We start from the raw sequence: 18,675 nt of genomic DNA on the forward strand, positions 1-18,675 counted from the left end.
GGACAAAAATCTTCAGAGATCTGCCACCCCACCTCTCTTCCCCAAACCAGATTACTTTTCCCTCTGAGAACATTTGGCAATCCTAGAAGAATGGCTGGGAGACTGGGCAAAGTTTCTGACAAACAGTGCTAGGAGAGAAAACGTAGAGTCCAAGGGTCTTCCAAGGACACAGACTGCCACGGTTGGTATCAGAGCCCTATGAGCAACAAAAAATTGGAAGTAGACAGACCAAACTTTGTAGAAATTGTATTCATTATTTCAATCTCTGAAAACCGATTAAGGTGACCATGGGCCAGGCGTGGTGGCTCACGCCTATAATTCTAGCACTTTTGGAGGCCGAGGTGGGTGGATCACCTGAAGTCAGGAGTTGGAGACCAGTCTGGTCAACATGGTGAAACCCCGTCTCTATTAAAAATACGAAAGATTGCTGGGCGCGATGGTTCACGCCTATAATCCCAGCACTTTGGGAGGCCGAGGTGGGCAGATCACGTGAGGTGGGGAGTTTGAGACCAGCCTGACCAACGTGGAGAAACCCTGTCTCTACTAAAAATAAAAAATTAGCCGGGTATGGTGGCACATGCCTGTAATCCCAGCTACTCGGAAGGCTGAGGCAGGAGAATCGCTTGAACCCGGGAGGCGGAGGTTGCGGTGAGCTGAGATTGCACCATTGGACTCCAGCCTGGACAACAAGAGTGAAACTCCATCTCAAAAAAAAAGAAAAAAAAGAAAAATTAGCCGGGCATAGTGGCTGTTTCTGCTAATCAGCAGGGATCTTCGAAAAAGAGACTCCGCCAATTCCTCTGTAATCACATCCAGGGAAAAGTTCTCCACACTAAGATGACTGATTTGCTTCTTTAAATAGGACTTTCCCTAGAATGGAGGAGGGGGCATTTAATCAGGATACCACCACTTGACAGAAAAACATCCTTCAGAAATAACACACTCCCTCTGTTTTTATCCTGTTCCAAGAAACCTCCTGAATTACAATGTGTCCTCTCGACTAAACCTACTCACTAAGAAGTGACTGCCCTGTATTGACAAACCATCCAATTATCAAGCTAGACTTGTAAACAAAAATTGCCTTCTAGTTTTCAGAGGAACTCTTGCAGCCAGGCTCCCAATTTAATTCCACATAACTTGATGACCTTGAGGAATGTGATAACAGTTTCTGAAACTGTGTTTCACAACCTAAAATAACCTGCCAATCTCTCCTTAGCCGGTAACTTTAACAGGGCAGCCAATTACTGTGTTTCAAAAAATTAGTTTAAAAAACAGATGAAGAGTGAATACACGAATGCAAAAGTACCCTTATCCTTAACATTTAGGGTACACTTTCAATAAACATTAACTACTGTTATAGTAATCTACTCTGCCAATCTACAGAGTGAAAATCGAGTGAGACTACATATGTGGAAACCCTTTGAAAACTATAACACAGAGAACATCGTTATTTTAAGTCAGTTATCCATGGTCTATAACATAATGATAACAGTAGACTAGATATGGACTCAAATCCCAATCCTACGACTGCCTAACAATGTGATCTGGAGTGGGTCCAACAGCACTGAGCCTAACATTTCTTCACGTATAAAACAAGAAAGTTTGACTGCAGAATCTTTGTGGGGCCATGACTGGATGAAGGGTGGATATGGTGGGGAGAAGAAAAAAGTTGGGGGTAAAAACAGCAAGCAAGCAAGCAAGGTTCCAGTCTCTAAACCCACCTTCAATTTTAGCAGCCATGCTTTTTTTTCCCCCGTAAGTTTCAGGTTTAGGGTCTGAACAAGATTGTTCTTGAAGAAAAAGCACAACAACTTGAAAAAGACTGGTAACTAAGAGTAATGAACTAAAAACTAAGTACAAAATTTCTTGGTTCTTTTCTGTTTCCATATGTGACTGTAACACAGTCACATGTGGAAATCTCCCAACCCTCAAAAGGTTCACAAGCTAAAACTCACCTACAAGCTAAAACTCAAGTAATCAAATTATAAAGACCAACTAAATTACAGGCTGTCAATACAGCCATGTCCAGTCCCCAGCGCTAACATGCAGTAACAACTAGCCAGGTGAGGTAAGGTTAAGGCAAATGGGAGAGCAGCTCTGTCTATGAGGAGCCCAGCGATCCGGAATGCCTACACAAAAGACTTCCTCTTTCCATTCTCTCAATAGGGATGTTCAAAACTCTATTAACGGTCTCATTAAGGACATGCTTGTTTAAAAATATAACAAGATTACTTATGCATGCATTTTTCCTAATGTTTGTTTATCTTTTGCTGGAATACACTACTATCAGTTCATTCTAAACTTTATTCTGCTTTCTTTTTACTATAGTTATTGGTAGATTTTACTATCTACCCCGAGAATTATGTTTATCACCAGGAACATTCATTTTCATGTAAAAATGGTATTTCCTAGCACTTTGGGGGACCGACGCGGGCAGATCACGAGGTCAGGAGATCGAGACCATCCTGGCTAAAATGGCGAAACACTGTCTCTACTAAAAATACAAAAAATTAGCCGGGCGTGGTGGCAGGCACCTGTAGTCCCAGCTACTTGGGAGGCCGAGGCAGGAGAATGGCGTGAACCCGGGAGACGGAGCTTGCAGTGAGCCGAGATCGGGCCACTGTACTCCAGCCAGGGCAACAGAGCAAGACTCCATCTCAAAAAAAAAAAAAAAAAAGATATTTCATCTATTTACAAAAGAATTACTAACATTACAAGGTTCTAAACAGTTCATCACACACTAGAAAAACTTCCACTACATATCCACAAAATGTTCAAATGTTCTGTGTTAATCTGATGGTTACATATCTGTAACTCTGAAGTCTGTTGATTAACTAATGAAACTCATTTTGAGTGGCTTTTAATCAGTCTTTATTAATACAGTCATATATAAATGTATACATTTGTAAACAGTAGAGGTTCCTCTTCAAAGACTTTCCTCCCCGTGTAATTAGGAATAAATAGTAACTTCTCTTAGAAGCAAAATTTATTCAAAGACCTGTGCTAACATTCTTAAACATCTGCTAGCTGTAATAAAGAAATCAATGTACTTTATGTTCTTAGCTCCCACAATTTAGCCTAAATATTTGCCCTGGCAAGCTTATACTGGTCCAAGCAAGCATTAGGTCATAGCCTGTTCCTCTTCCTTATTTGAAGGTGTTTTTACCTTTCTCTACATTCCACAAGTTACTTCCTCCTTCCTTTGTTCTCCTCTGCCTTTGCCTCTTTTAAAAAGTTCTAAGTTGCTAGCCAATCGGAACAAATACTGAATGTGAGGTCCCGTTCCAGCCAATGGAAACTGGACACAGCAGTAGGGTGGACGCATCAGGTTATAAATGACCCTGTCTCCTTTGTTCGGTGTACTCTCACAGCAAAACTGCTGGCGAGTGTACCCTTTCTGCACAAAGTATAAAAATGGCCTTGCTGAGGAAATTAATGTTCAAGTGCTACTTCTTTACAGCACCCGGGAACAAGCATTCCAAAGAGGTTTATCCTATCTTTATGTAATATTATCTAAGAAATATTTACTGAATGTAGTAAGAATTGACATGCAAAGAATATGCAATGAATGAATGTGCACATTATAGTAGCATAACATAATTCATGAATGTGACACAAATGCAAAGAAAGCAGCCTGTGGCCACCCCTTATCTAGGCAAGGTTGAAACAGAATTTGCCTTTGGTGCCCTGCCATATCTTTACTCAACGCCTCTTTGTTTTCAGTGCCTCTTTATCTTACTTAGCTGTCAATTCTCTGCTAAGGCATTTATTGACAACTAAGGAACTGGTTAATAAATGGCTTAAGGTATGATCCAACCCAGGGTCATCTATGTTTAAAAGAACCTCTTCATGACCATTCAATGAGGAAAGGACAATCTTTTCAACAAATGGTGATAGGAAAACTGGATATCACATGCAAAAGAAGTTGGACCTTTACATCATGTTAAAAAAAAACTCAAAGTGTACGAAAAACATAAATATAAGAGCTAAAACTATCAGACTCTTAGGAGAAAACATATAAGCTTCATGACACTGGATTTTGCAATGACTTTTTGGGGAAAATGCAACAAAAGAAAAAAATAGATAAACTGAACTACATCAAAATTTAAAACTTCTGTGAATCACAGAGCAAAAAAGGGTGAAAAGGCAATCCACAGAATGGGAGAAAATATCTGCAAATCATACCTGATAAGGGGTTCATACACTTACCAATATAAAGAACTCCTACCATAAACTGAAACAATAAACACACAACGTCACTAAGAAATAAAAAAAGGATCTGAACAGACACTTTTCTAAAGAAGATAGACAAATGGCCAATAAGCACACAAAAAAATGTTCAGTGTCATTAATCACTATGGAAATGCAAATAGAAACCACAATGAGATACCACCTCACACCCAGCAGGATAGCTACTATTAAAAAAAAAAAAAAAAAAAAACAAGTGTTGATAAGGATAGGAAGAAATTGGGCCCCCAAGCCCTGTTGGTGGGAACATAAAATGGTGCAGCTGATATGAAAAACAGTATGGCAGTTACTCAAAAAATCAGAAATAGAATTATCATGTAATTCCACTTGTGAGTATATATCCAAAGGAACTGAAACCTGGGACACAAAGATATTTATTTGTACATTCATGTTAATAAGCATTATTCACAATAGCCAAAAGGTGGAAGCAACCCAAGTGTCCATCCACAGATGAATGGGTAAACAAAATGTGGTATACACATACAATGAAATACTATTCAGCCTTAAAAGGAAATTCCAAAGCGTGCTACAACTTGCATGAACCTTGAAGGCATTATGGTAAGTGAAATAAACCATTCACAAAAGGACAAATACTGTATGATTCTACCTATATGAAGTATTTAAAGTAGTTAAATTCAGAGACAGAAAGCGGAATGGTGGTTGCGGGTGGAGTTACTGTTTAACAGGTAGAGTCTCAGGCAAGGTGAAGAGTTCTGGAGATGGATGGTGGTGATGGTTGCAAAACAATGTGAATGTACTTAATGTGACTGAACAGTTAAAATGGTAAACTTTTATATGTATCATACCACAATTAAGAAGAAAAGAGTTTTTTAAAAAAGTACTTCTGAAGCTGGAAACACTGCATAGGCACCTGCAATCTGCAGTGGACAGGATCTTCAGGTGGGGTGCAAAGCTGGGAAAAAGGCTACTTCAAGAAATCTGTACAGCAGTACCTGGATGTTTTGTTTGTTTTTTACGTTGAATTGGCGGTAGTGGGAGGCCATCTGTAGAATTTACAAGAACCAGGTATTGCCTTTATGAGTGACTAAGTATATAAAGTGCTAGCACGCATGCCCTAAAAAAACTTTGGTTAACAGTCTGCTCCAATGTGCTCTTATTCTGTCCTTTAATCGTAAAAGTTTTAACACCAGAAACAGCTTTTTATGTAACATTTAGATATAAAAATACAGCTGTTTGTGGATTTTGTTTTGATTCAACCTTAGAGACCATCATTGTCTACGGCTACAGTTTTCAAACAATTGCTGAAGTTGTACAGGCACTACAGACAAGCACATCCCACAAACTAGTCAGGTTTTGATCTTGAAGGGACTCTCACCAAGGTATATAAAACAAAACAAAAGGCCAGGCCTGGTGGCTCATGCCTGTAATCCCAGTACTTTGGGAGGCTGAGGTGGGCAGATCATTTGAGGTCAGGAGTTTGAGACCAGCCTGACCAACGTGGTGAAACCCCGTCTCCAAAAATACAAAAAAAAATTAGCTGGGCGTGGTGGCGCATGCCTGTAGTCCCAGCTACTCAGGAGGCTGAGGCAGGAGAATCACTTGAACCCAGGAGGCAGAGGTTGCAGTGAGCCAAGATCGTGCCACTGCACTCCAGCCCGGGCGACAGAGCGAGACTGTCTCAAAAAAAAAAAAAAAAAAAAAAGAAAAAAGAAAAGAAAAGAAAAAAGAAAAAAATTCAGACACCTAGGTGAAGGGCACAATTTCCCAGAAGTACAAGTACTGGCTCTGGAAACCTGTACTTGCTTTTAGCGACTGATTCTAAACCAAGCCAACAGTTCACATTCTAAGTATAGTGCTGCGTGTCTTTCATGTATTTAAGACATCTTTTAAAAATATACAAGTCTAAGATATTTAGATCAGGCTTTATTCCTAACCTAATAAAACCCATTTTTGCCACTTTATGTGGTTTTTTTACACCTTCAGCATACTGAAACATTTTCCTGTTGCTAATTTTTTCTGCTGCGATAAAACAATTTCTGTACCAGATGAGATACTATCTTGATAAACACAGAATTCAAAGAACTTCAATCTATCGAAGTAGCACACAGCACTCTCCACAGAAAAAATTACACGTTTTGGTACATAAGCCTTTTCTTGAAGTCAGTATGATCTTTCCATCTTTTCTTGGGACATTCTCTATTATTCCCTCATCACTGACTTGTGTTTATACACTGCTTTCTAATGCTAAGTACAGTATGCAATCCTCCTAGGTGTTCCTTTTCAAAAATAGTTTTTCTTGCTCTATTTATAAAAGCAATTCGTGTTTATTGCAGAAAATTGGAAAATACAGAAAACAGAAAAGGAAAGAATTACCCACATTCCCATCACCTAAAAAAATTCACCTATTAACTGACACTTTATATTTCCTTCCTTTTAGCGTTCCTTTAATTTTTAACATTCAAATTTAATTTATTTACATTTAAACACATTACTACTAATATCTTTCACTTCTGAAGTGTCCTTAGTTTTCCAAGACCCCTTTACAACTACCATTTATCTTTACAACTCATCCATAGAGTAAGTCAGCCAAGTACTATTTATTTTGCACACAATAGTTGACTTCTAGGATAGAGAAGCTAAAAAGTTCTATAAGGCTGCACTGCTGGCTTGTGGTCCAAAATCATACTCATCTTCTACAAAATTATGTTCCCAAATCTTCAATGGAAAAATAATAATGGTATCAATATGAACTGCTAAAAAGTTAAGAACACTCCTATTGAACTGAAGTAACCTAACACAATTCAACAAAACAGATGCTTCTTCACCAGGTAATCTAGGAACAGTCTGGATCATAATAGAGCCATATATATAACAAAACTAAGGAAGAAAACAGGTCCTACAATTAAGCTCCATCTAGACCCCAACTAGTCCATATTGATAAGCAGAAGTCGGGCGCAGTGGCTCACGCCTGTAATCCCAGCACTTTGGGAGGCTGAGGCAGGCGAATCACATGAGATCAGAAGTTTGAGACCAGCCTGACCAACATGGTGAAACCCTGTCTCCATTAAAAAGAAAAAAATCAGCCGGGCATGGTAGCAGGAACCTGTAATCCCAGCTACTTGGGAGGCTGAGGCACGACAATCACTTGAACGCGGTAGGCGGAGGCTGAAATGAGCCGAGATTGCGCCACTACACTCCAGCCTGGGCGACAGAGTGATACTCCATTTCAAAAAAGAAAAAAAAAAAAAAGAAGTAGAGATCCAAAGACAACATCAACTTTGTTGCTAACCGGTTCTCTGAACTTAAGCAAGTCATAATCAGTCATATTTTAGTTCTTCCGTATGTGGAAAGAGTTGGACCTGTTTGAAATGCTTGTTCCCTGGTGCCATAAAGAAACAACACTTGAACATAAATTTAATTTATTTAGTAAGGCCATTTTTATTTCCTGCAGAAAAGGTACACTCGCCAGCAGTTTTGCCAGGAGAGTACAACGAACAAAAGAGACAGGGTCATTTATAACCTGATGCGTCCACCCTACTGCTGTGTCCGGTTTCCATTGGCTGGAACAGAACCTCACATTCTATATTTGTTCCGACTGGCTAGCAACTTAGAACTTTTTAAAAGAGGCAAAGGTAGAGGAGAACAAAGGAAGGAGGAAGTAACTTGTGGAATGCTGAGAAAGATAAAAACACTTTTAAATAAGGAAGAGAACAGGATATGACCTAATGCTTGCTTGGACCAGTATAAGCATGCCAGGGCAAATATTTAGGAGCACAGGTCTTTGAATAAATTTTGCTTCTAAGAGAAGTTACTATTTATTTCTAATCAGATGGGGAGGAAAGTCTTTGAAGAGGTACATCTACTTTTACTTTTTACAGACCTGACAAATTCTAGAATCTTTTGCAATTTTTTAAATGTACATGATTCTACTCTTGAACCCAGGAGGCAGAGATTGCAGTGAGCTGAGACTGCACCACTGTACTACAGCCTGAGTGACAAAGCAACACTCTGTCTCAAAAAAAAAAAAAATAGGCCGGGCATGGTGGCTCATGCCTGTAATCCCAGCACTTTGGGAGGCCGAGGCGGGTGGTTCACAAGGTCAGGAGTTCAAGACCAGCCTGGCCAACATGGTGAAACCCCATCTCTACTAAAAAATACAAAAATTAGTCAGGAGTGGTGGTGGGAGCCTATAATCCCAGCTACTCCGGAAGCTGAGGCAGAGAACTGCTTGAACCTAAGAGGCGGAGGCTGCAGCAAGCTGAGATCATGCCACTGCACTCCAGCCTGGGCGACAGAGTGACAGTTCGTCTCAAAAAAAATAAATAAATGAAAATAAATAAACAAATAAATGTATATGATTCTACACATCTAGTTTTAAAAATGCTTTCAACAAACACATACATACTATGCAACTTTATGTAACTTTTTCTATGCTTGCCAAAAAACAAGATGTGCCTATCCACAGATGTGGCTGTGCAGTAAGAATCCTAACCCAAACAGAGATTTGGCCTTTGCCCTTGGTTCCTGGGAGGTAATCCTTTCTTTCCCCCACCTCACGTGGTCCAAGATGAGACTGGGAGGTAACCTCTAAGCCCTTAGAACGTCCACCTTATGGGAGCAGTGACTCACGCCTGTAATCCCAACACTTTAGGAGGCCAAGGCGGGCAGATCACAAGGTCAGGAGTTCGAGACCAGCCTGGCCAACATGGTGAAACCCCGTCTCTATTAAAAATACAAAAATTAGCCGGGCATGGTGGCACAAGCCTGTAATCCCAGCTACTCAGGAAGCTGAGGCAGGAGAATTGCTTGAACCCGGGAGGCGGAGGTTGCAGTGAGCCCAGATTGCACCATTGCACTCCAGGCTGGGTGACAGAGCAAGACTCTGTCAAAAAAATAATAATAATAATAATGTCCACCCTGTTAAGTGCTTTTGTTTACCTAGGGGCTTTGAGCCACTCCAGATAGTTTCGCACTGTGATTTACGGTGAAGGGCTTTGAGCCATGTATTATCAACCTCCTGAAGGGCTGAAAACTAAAGGTCAACCATGCCAACAGTCAATCATATCTAAGTGACCAAGTCCCAGTACAAATACTGGACACCAAGGCTTGGGTGAGCTTCCCTGATTGGCAATCTCCACGAGTAGTGTCACACACATCAGTGCCAGAAGTTGGCACTGTCCACAACTTCGCTGGCAGAGGATAACTGGAAGTTTCGTAAGCGGACTCTTCTGTGTGCCCCATGCACCTCTTCCCTTGGCTGATTTTATTCTGTATCTTTTCACTGTAATAAATCCAACCATAAGTAAAAGCCCTTTCAGGAGTCCTTTGAACCCTTCTAGCCAATTATTTAACCTAAGGATGGTGTGGATGCCCAAACTTGCAGTTGATCTCATAAGTGAGGGTGGTCTTGGGACCCCCAACTCCACGATGGCAAAACGGCACTGTCCTCCAGTATTCATTTTTCTTTCTTACTTTTAGTAATGGAACACTTCTCCCACTCCTCTTAGCAGGAGGCAGAGTGGGCAACCAGAGACTACATTTCCCAGACTCCTCTAAAAATAAGGGGTGGCCATGTGACTAGGTTCTGGCCAAGGAGGTATGAGCAGAGTGATGTGTACAAAAATATGAGCCATATTCCTAAAGAAAGCTGTTTACTTCTTTTTCTGGGATGCAGTTGTGAGGTAACCCAGCTTCAACCACGGGAATAAGGACAATACCCTATGGAATGGCTAAGCACACAGAGAAATGTGGAACCCCTAAAACACTGAGGTGCTCACCCACTACGGACTGCCTATCTACCTCTGGACTATTACAGGAGAAAGAAAAACTTAAATATTGTTTGTCCCATTGTATTCTGAAGTCCCTGTTACAGCAGCTTAGCCTGTACCCTAATGCATAAGTCCATCTGAGCATTTTAATATGATTTTGATTCAGTATCTACATAAATTAAAGATAAAGAGAGAGACAAACAATAAGATGTACTGTATAAAAAATATTTGGATATATTAAACCTGCAAATGTATAACAAACATTTATTGTATGTCCCAGTTTGAGGCTGATCTGATTAAAAGGAAAGCATCTATCCCAAACAATTCACTATAACAAAGAGTTTTCTTATTCTTCTTGTTATTCATAACTACCAAAAAAAATGCTTGATTTAACAAAATCAATAGTTAATACAAACTGAAGGGGGCTTCCTGAAAGAACGAATAATGCTTTTCTTCCCTTCAATTACAGATTTCCATAGAAAGGGAAAGAAGTAGAGACACTGTTTTAATAAAGTACCTAGGAGGCTAGGCACAGTGGCTCACACCTGTAATCCCAAGACTTTGGAAGGCCAAGGCAGGTGGATCACCTAAGGTCAGGAGTTCGAGACCAGCCTGGCCAAAATGGCAAAATCCCATCTTTATAAAAATACAAAAATTAGCCGAGCGTGGTGGTGCACACCTGTAGTCCCAGCTACTCGGGAGGCTGAGGCAGGAGGATCACTTAAACCCGGGAGGTGGAGGTAGTAGTGAACTGAGAGTTCTGAGTGGTACTGAGTGGCACTGAGTGCATCACCACTGCACTGGCCAACACTGAGACTCTGTCTCAAAAAAATAAAAAATTGAAAGTACCAAAGAGAACTGCCTTCTCTAGTTTTCCAGAGTGCAGCCAAATCACCCACTTTCCAAACACCTTCCCCTCAATTTTCCTGCTTTCCTGTGTTCCAAACCACGTGGCCCAAATGCATTTATTAAGCATCTCCACTAGGATGTTCTACACATCTCAAAGTCAGCATGTCCATAAGCAGGATCAAGCTACGAAGGAACACAAAAGAATGTTCTGGAGATGACATGATAAAAATTAAGAGTCTAGAGGAAGGAGGAAGAAGCCACTGATCTCCACTAAGGAGAAATGGTATAATCTCACAGGAAAGCCAAATGATTATCTGTAGAAAAGTTCAAGGTTGCAATAAATCAGGGATTCCAAAGGCTACAGTAAAAGAGCTAGTAACAGGAACAGAACTTAGCTGAAGAATAAAGGAAATAATATCAATGAAGAGGGAAATGTATCTAAAGCAGTAATTCTCACGCGTGAGCATGCATCAGAATCACTAGCGCAGCGCCTGTTAAAACACAAGATGCTGGGTGGGCCCCAACAACGTTTCTGATTCAGTGAGTCTAGGGCAGGGCTAGAAATTTGCATTTCTAAAAAGTTCCCAGGTAATGTTGATGCTGCTGGACTGCGGCACACACTTTGAGAACCACTGGTTTTGCCTATACCTAAAAATATATCTATAGTGGTGATAAAAGAGAAAAGGACAGTTCAGTGGTAACAGGAAAGGTTATATACAGTAGAGAGAATGATGCTACAACGTGTCCTAAGTAGAATGAATTTCACATCAGGAGTAATGCAATTCACCAGGTGAAGGTTTTAATTAGATTGCAGGTGACAGGCTGGGCGCGGTTGCTCATACCTGTAATCCCAGCACTTTAGGAGACCGAGGCGGGCGGATCACGAGGTCAGGAGATCGAGACCACACTGGCCAACATGGTGAAATCCCGTCTCTACTAAAAATAAAAAAATTAGCCGGGTGTGGTGGCACTCCCCTGTAGTCCCAGCTACTTGGGGGCTGAGGCAGGAGAACTGCTTGAACCAGGGAGTCGGAGGCTGCAGTCAGCCGAAATCACGCCACTGCACTCCAGCCTCGGTGACAGAGCAAGACTGTCTCAAAAAAAAAAAAAAAAAAAAAAAAGATTACGGGTGACAAAATCTCTCCTGTCCTGCCCCTCCACTTCCCCTTACCCCAAATTCCACGTCTGAGCTAATGGTTTTTCTCCATTCACTTAGCATTTACTACAATCTATAGTTTTCAAGGTGAGTAAAATGAGAATAAACCACAATCCAAGGTTATCAGAGATTTGCATATAACTATAATATGAGATCTGTAATCCCAGCATTTTTGGAGGCCAAGGCAGGAAAGATCTCTTGCGTGAGACCAGCCTGAGCAACATAGCAAGACCTCATCTCTACAAAAAAAATAAAAATAATAAAAAGAGCCAGGCATGGTGGCACACACCTGTAGTCAGGAGGCTGAGGTGGGAGGACTGCTTGAGCCTGGAAGGTCAAGGCTGCAGTGAACCACTGCACTTGGCCTGGGAGACAGAACAAGACCAAAAAAGTAAAAATAATAATAATAATACAAGGTCCTGCATTATAGGCACTAATGGAATGCAATAAATGCACAGAGAAAACAGCCATAAATCTCATGTTCGAGAAGACACCCAAGAAAGCATCACTGAGAGGTAGATCTGAACTAAGAACAATCAGTAGGATTTTACCGGAAAGAAGGTAGGTGGGAAGGGGTGACATGAAGGCAAAGATTTCAGGAGCAGAAAAATTCATAATCAAAAACATAAAAGGGCCGAGTGCAGTGGCTCACACCTGTATCTCAGCACTTTGCGGGGTTAAGGCAGGAGGACTGCTCAAGCCCAGGAATTCGAGACCAGCCTGGGCAATGAAGTGAGACCCTTGTCTCCACAAAAAATTTGTTTTTAATTAGCCAGTCATGGTGGTGCACACTCGTGGTCACAGCTACTTGGGAGACTGGGATGGGAGAACTGCTTGAGCCTGGGAGGTTAAGACTGCAGCGAGCCATTACCACGTCACTGCACTCAGGCCTACACTATAGAGCAAGACCCTGCCTCATAAAAAATACAAAAAGATGTTTAGGACAACATTCTAGAACTTACCAGTATGTAGGAACATGGCCAGATGTAGAGGTAGACAAACTAAGGTAGCTGGAGAAATATAACAGAAGGCCTTGAATATATCATACTAAGAAGTTTAAACCTTACTTTGTAAGTTTTAAGCAAGTGTAAATTGGGTGGGAGAGTTTCTGGCTCCTGAGCCTAGCCTACACCATAACCTATAAATCTTAGCAGAAGTCCTCACCTTGTGCATTCCACCCATACAAGTCATTAGATCTCTGAACTCACAAGGTAACTGGCATAAACAATGACACATAACTAAAAGCAAATCCCTCAGAGCAACTGCAATTCAAAAATATAGTCAAACTCTTCTTTTCTGGACCTGCTATCAGTTCCAGCATTCACAAATCCGTTTTCTCACAAATGCTTCTATTAAATGTAATTCCAAGTAAACATAAAGGGAGCAGAAGTTGTCACTGCTTCTGGAATTTTCCCTTGCTTATACCAAGAATATCATATATTTAAAATTATATACTTTCAAAAAAACAAAAACAAAACACTACAACATGCTACATTCTTCAAGACACCAGAAGTCTTATTCAATGTAACAATTTAGCACACTATAATCTCTGAGAAACAGTGAGTTCCAAGATAATTCAATATAATCTTCAAGTGACCATCTGAAATAAGACTAGGCATAAACAATATGCAAAAGAATATTAACCTCCAACACAGTAAACTTGAAGTGTTAGTAACTTTGACTCAAGTGCTAAAATTCAAAACAGCAATTAAGTTACTGAAACATTTTACAACCCTAACACAAATAGATTATCAATGCCTCCACCCTACCCATAAAAATCTCACTTCATAATTTCTTCTTCCAAATAACTAACGAATAATTACGTACATCTAAAAGTACAAGTTCAAGAGCAATACCAAAATTCAGACTTTTTACAGCCAATTATTAAGCTTTAAAGTATCAAGTATACAGTTTATAACCCAAGCTACAAAATTTATGTAATTAAAACATTTAACTAAACTCAAGTGAATAACCCAAGTTTTAAATTATATTGTATCAATAAAAGAAAATGTTATGTAGTAATTCTCAACAGAAGGCAATCCTTCTATACATATTCAAATGCAACCTGTTCCAATTTTTAATACAACAGAGGTAACTGGGTTACTATCACTACTACTAGTTTTAGCTGTCATAAACTGAACAAGTGTCTGTTCTCACTTCTTTAGCCAGCACTGTGTAATAAAGAATTTGAGGCCCAGGCACAGTGGCTCATGCCTGTATACCAGCACTCTGGGAGGCCAAGGCAGGAGGATCACTTGAGGCCAGGAGTCTGAAACCAGCCTGGGCAACATGGGGAGATCCCTACACACACACACAAAAAATTTAAATTAGCCAGGTGCGGTGGTGCGTGCCTATAGTCCTAGCTACTGGGGAGGCTGAGGCAGGAGGATCACTTTGGCCTGAAAGCTGGAGGCTACAGTGAGCTATGATAGCACCACTGTGACACAGTGAGACCCTGTCCCTAAAAACACAAAAACAAAAAAATCTGACTGGCCATTGTCTGATTCCTGGAAAACTCTACTCTTGGAGTCTCCCAACTGATAGGAGTGTCTTTGTTATCCATGAATCCATAATGGGTCCTCCTTGGCCCACAACTGAGTTTCTATTAACAGGGTGACTCCCAGTAGGCCCCTAGTTTCAGGATGGGGCCTGGCCATGCTGGAAATGCCAGCCATGTGAATAGTGGGTTGGGGCTTTGAGCAACCTGACATCAGCCTGACAACTTGACCTCCAGGGAGAAGGGGACCAGGGACTGAGTTCAATCATACCTATGTAATAAAACTCCCATAAAAACTCCAGATGCTGTAGAGTAAGTGAGGTTTCCTGGCCGGCAATCATTCACTGCTGTACTGGAAGGATGACACGTCCTGAGGACATGGAAGCTCCATGTTTGGGACCCTCCCAGATCTTGTTCTATGTGTCTCTTTAATTGGCTGGTCCTGATTTGTATCCTAACTGTAATTCCAAGAACAGCACTTTCCTGAGGTCTGTGAATCATTCTACCAAATTATCAAACGTGAGGTGTATTGGGAACTCCGAAAGTTGTAGCCAGTTGGTCAGAGTGTGGATAACCTGCAAGTCCTAGAGTTTGTAGCTAATATACGAAGTAAGGAGAGTCTTGCAGACTGTACCCTTAACTTAAGATGCCTTATCTAACTCTGGGTAACGGGTGCCCAAATTACACTACAGCTATAAAATAGGAATATGCTGCCTTACTTCTCTTCCCAGGACTCTTAAGAGAATCAAATGAGAAAAAAGTTAGGTAAAAGCACTCTTTAAGATACAAAACGTTGTGTTTGCTTCGGCTGCACATACACTAAAATTGGAATGACACAGAGAAAATTATCATGGGAAAAAAATCTGTATTAAAAAATTTACACTTTGGGAGGCCAAGGCAGACAGGATCGCCTGAGGTCAGGAGTTCAAGACCAGCCTGGCCAACATGGTGAAACCCCATCTCTACTAAAAATACAAAACTGAGCTGGGCGTGGTGGCAGGTGCCTGTAATCTCAACCACTTGGGAGGCTGAGGCAGGACAATTGCTTGAACCCAGGAGGAGGAGGTTGCAGTGAGCCAAGATCATGCCATAGCACTCCAGCCTGGGCGACAGGAGCAAAACTCCATTTCAAAAAAAAAAAAAATTTTTTTGTTAAACTCCTTAAAATATTGAAGAAGAAATTGTTAAAATATTTGTAAAGTTCAGAACTGTCCAGGTTAAACTGCTTTAAAAAAAAAAAAAAGGCTTAAAATAAACAGCTAAGGAGTCATCAAGAAATTGAATTTATTATGAGTAAAACACAGACCTTAATGAAAACCATTTAAAAGAGCAAAAAATCTAAATAGTTTCAACTACATAATCCAGACCAGTGCCTAAAAGATAAAAATGCATTAAGTCCATTCCTAGAAATAGCAAATGTAGAAATGATAGAGCTCAGAGAATGTAAGATGCAGCCATTATTTTGTGACTAAACCTCCAAAAAGTTCATTTTAGCCTTGGGTATGATCAGGAATGACTGAGGTCAGTAAGCAACACTTTGCTTAATCGGATATGAGTTTGAATACGAACTACTCACATCACAACCAACTTTTTTTGCCCATCACTACCTAATATTTTAATTGAAGCACAAAGCCATGGGACCCGACTAGTCTTTAAAAGGTTTCTCAAAGCATCCTATGTGGATAAGGCAGTCTCCTGCCTATATGAGAAAGTATCATTTTCAACTGCATTATAATAGAGAACAAAATTTTTTTCTATTATGTTCCAATGATAAAATCAAGACTTTAAATCATAATTTTACAAGAACATATCGTTTTATTTTCCACCCTCTTGAATATGAGATACTAAGTGTTGCTGGTCTTTCCCTCAGTAATGCAGGGAACAGTTTAGTGTAAGCAGGGGGAAAAAATGGCCTTGGGGGGAAAACCGAGGCTCTCGTCTTATTTCTCCTCTTTAGCAGGCAAATGACTCTTGAGGTCTCACTTTCCTCCAGTAAGATATAATGGCATTGCCTATGGAATCTGTAAGATTCTTTCTACCCCTGATATTCTCAGGTGTTGAGAAGCCAATAACTCATAATTTAGATATTCTTACAAATTAAAAAAGCCTTGCAAGGAAATGTCAGAAACCATTAAAATTTATGTGAAAACATCCCACCTATGTGTTCCTCCTTACTAAGGAGATCCAGGTAAAGATCTGCTTATGTAGGCTATTATCCTTAGCAAACTAACACACGAACAGAACACCAAACACCACATGTTCTCACTTGCAAGTGGCAGCCAAATGATGAGAACTCATGAACGCAAAGAAGGGAGCAACAGACACTGAGTCTACTTGAGCGTGGAGGGTGGGAGGAGGGAAACAAGCAGAAAAAGTAACTACTGTGTATCAGGCTTAATACCTGAGTGATGAAACAATCTGTACAACAAACCCCCATGACACTAGTTTATCTATATAACAAACATTCACATGTACCCCAGAACCTAAGATAGAAGTTTTAAAAAAAAATTGCCCCATAATCAGCAGAAACACATCACTAGTAACTTTTACTAAATATTTACTTGATATCTCCAATTTAGCCTTAAGCAAACTTGTCATTTATGTTTTCTTAAATCTAATGTATTATATGCAAAACCTTTTCAAACTATTTACAAAGCTGAAGCACCGAGACACGATTCTTTGACTTATTTTTAATGACTTTTAAATATAATGAGAAAAACATTAATTACGATGCAAGTCATCAACCTATTAAAACATTTCACACTTATAATACAGACAGGCACTTAAGTGTAGTAGTAGTAGTTAAATCTAAAAAAAAAAAACAAAACCAAAAAATTAGCCATAAATAATGATGAAGCTGCCAATAGTTAAGAACACACACTCACAAATAATGTGATAAATTTAACGGCAAGCTTCCAAACAAAAACCTCGTCATTTTTAAGGTGCCCCACAGCAGACTGGTTACGACCTCGGGAACTAGCCTGAAATCTTGCCTCCTTTCTTGTGTAACCAGCCAAGTAACAACACCTCTCTAAATCTGTTTCTTTATAATGGTGCCAACCTTATATGGTAGCTGTAGATATTAATTAAGACACTGCACCTAGGAAAGAGCCTAGCACACAGTAAATAATAACTCACAATTATTAAATTTTGGAAGAAATGTTACACAAAGCAGCAGCCCTTTGACTTTTAAAAAAAAAAATTTAGGCCTAGGGTTTAGGATCCTATTACTTGTTAAAGTTCAGACTGAGAAATGAAATAACAATCCTACAAAGAAGCATTTTACTAAGGACAAGTAAATTTAAAATAACTGGTATTATGCAAGTTCAATTACCACAGGCAGAATCTTAGTTTATGAGAATAATTCAAGTTGTATTAGCTGAAAGTATCTATTATTACAAAGTCACTGTCTCCATCAATTCTTTCTTCTCCTATTTCTGTATCTGCTAAAGAAAAACATCATATTATGAAAAGAACAGAAAGATACAAAGCACAGCTGGGTTACTTTAAGTTCCAATTAATAACCAAATATAATTTGAGGGGAAAAACCCAGTGAAAGAAGGGAGAAACTGAACACAACTAAAGATGATAAAAATTTCCTTCCCAAATACTATAAGACTCGTATTTCAACTGGATCTTCAAGGACTTTCCTGTCTGAAGACAGGAAGCCTCTAGCAAGTCCTTTCATCACCACAATCAGATCTCCAGCTGAACTTCAAAGGGAACTCTATAAAAGCCACTCTGGTAGGCAGTTGTTGAGATAATCACTCTTAGCATCTTCTACAGATTGAAGAATAAAAAACCTGACTTACACATTAAAACCAAACACCAGTCACCATTCTCAACAGCACAAAATGTATTTTTTAAAGGCGTTCCATAACTATAATTTTGGTAGCTAACAAAAATTCAGCACCAAAGTAATAAATATAAAATTTAGCCAGACACAGTGGCTCACACTTGTAATCCCACCATTTTGGGAGGATGAGGCAGGAGGATCACTGTAGCCCAAGAGTTTGAGACCAGCCTGGGCAACACAGTAGGACCCCATCTTTACAAAACATTAAAAAACTAGCCAGGCATGGTGGCACATGCCTGTAGTGCCAGCTACTCGAGCGCCTGAGGCAGGAGGCTGGCTTGAGCCCAGGAGGTTGAGGCTGCAGTGAGCCATGATCACACCACTGCATTCCAGCTTGGGC

General features: G+C 40.1%; 1 protein-coding gene across 13 annotated transcripts in view; it reads right to left on the reverse strand.

The window, feature by feature from the left end:
- Positions 1 to 18,675, reverse strand: part of REV1 (REV1 DNA directed polymerase) — an 89,489-nt gene that overhangs the window by 66,867 nt on the left and 3,947 nt on the right. For 2 of the 13 annotated variants that reach the window (XM_063713272.1, XM_063713271.1), the window contains exon 1: positions 12,272 to 12,342. The gene's annotated coding sequence lies outside the window, so the exon portion shown is untranslated. 13 annotated transcript variants of the gene reach the window in all.

The sequence above is a fragment of the Pongo abelii genome, chromosome 12, assembly GCF_028885655.2.
Source record: "Pongo abelii isolate AG06213 chromosome 12, NHGRI_mPonAbe1-v2.0_pri, whole genome shotgun sequence".
Classification (NCBI taxonomy): domain Eukaryota; kingdom Metazoa; phylum Chordata; class Mammalia; order Primates; family Hominidae; genus Pongo; species Pongo abelii.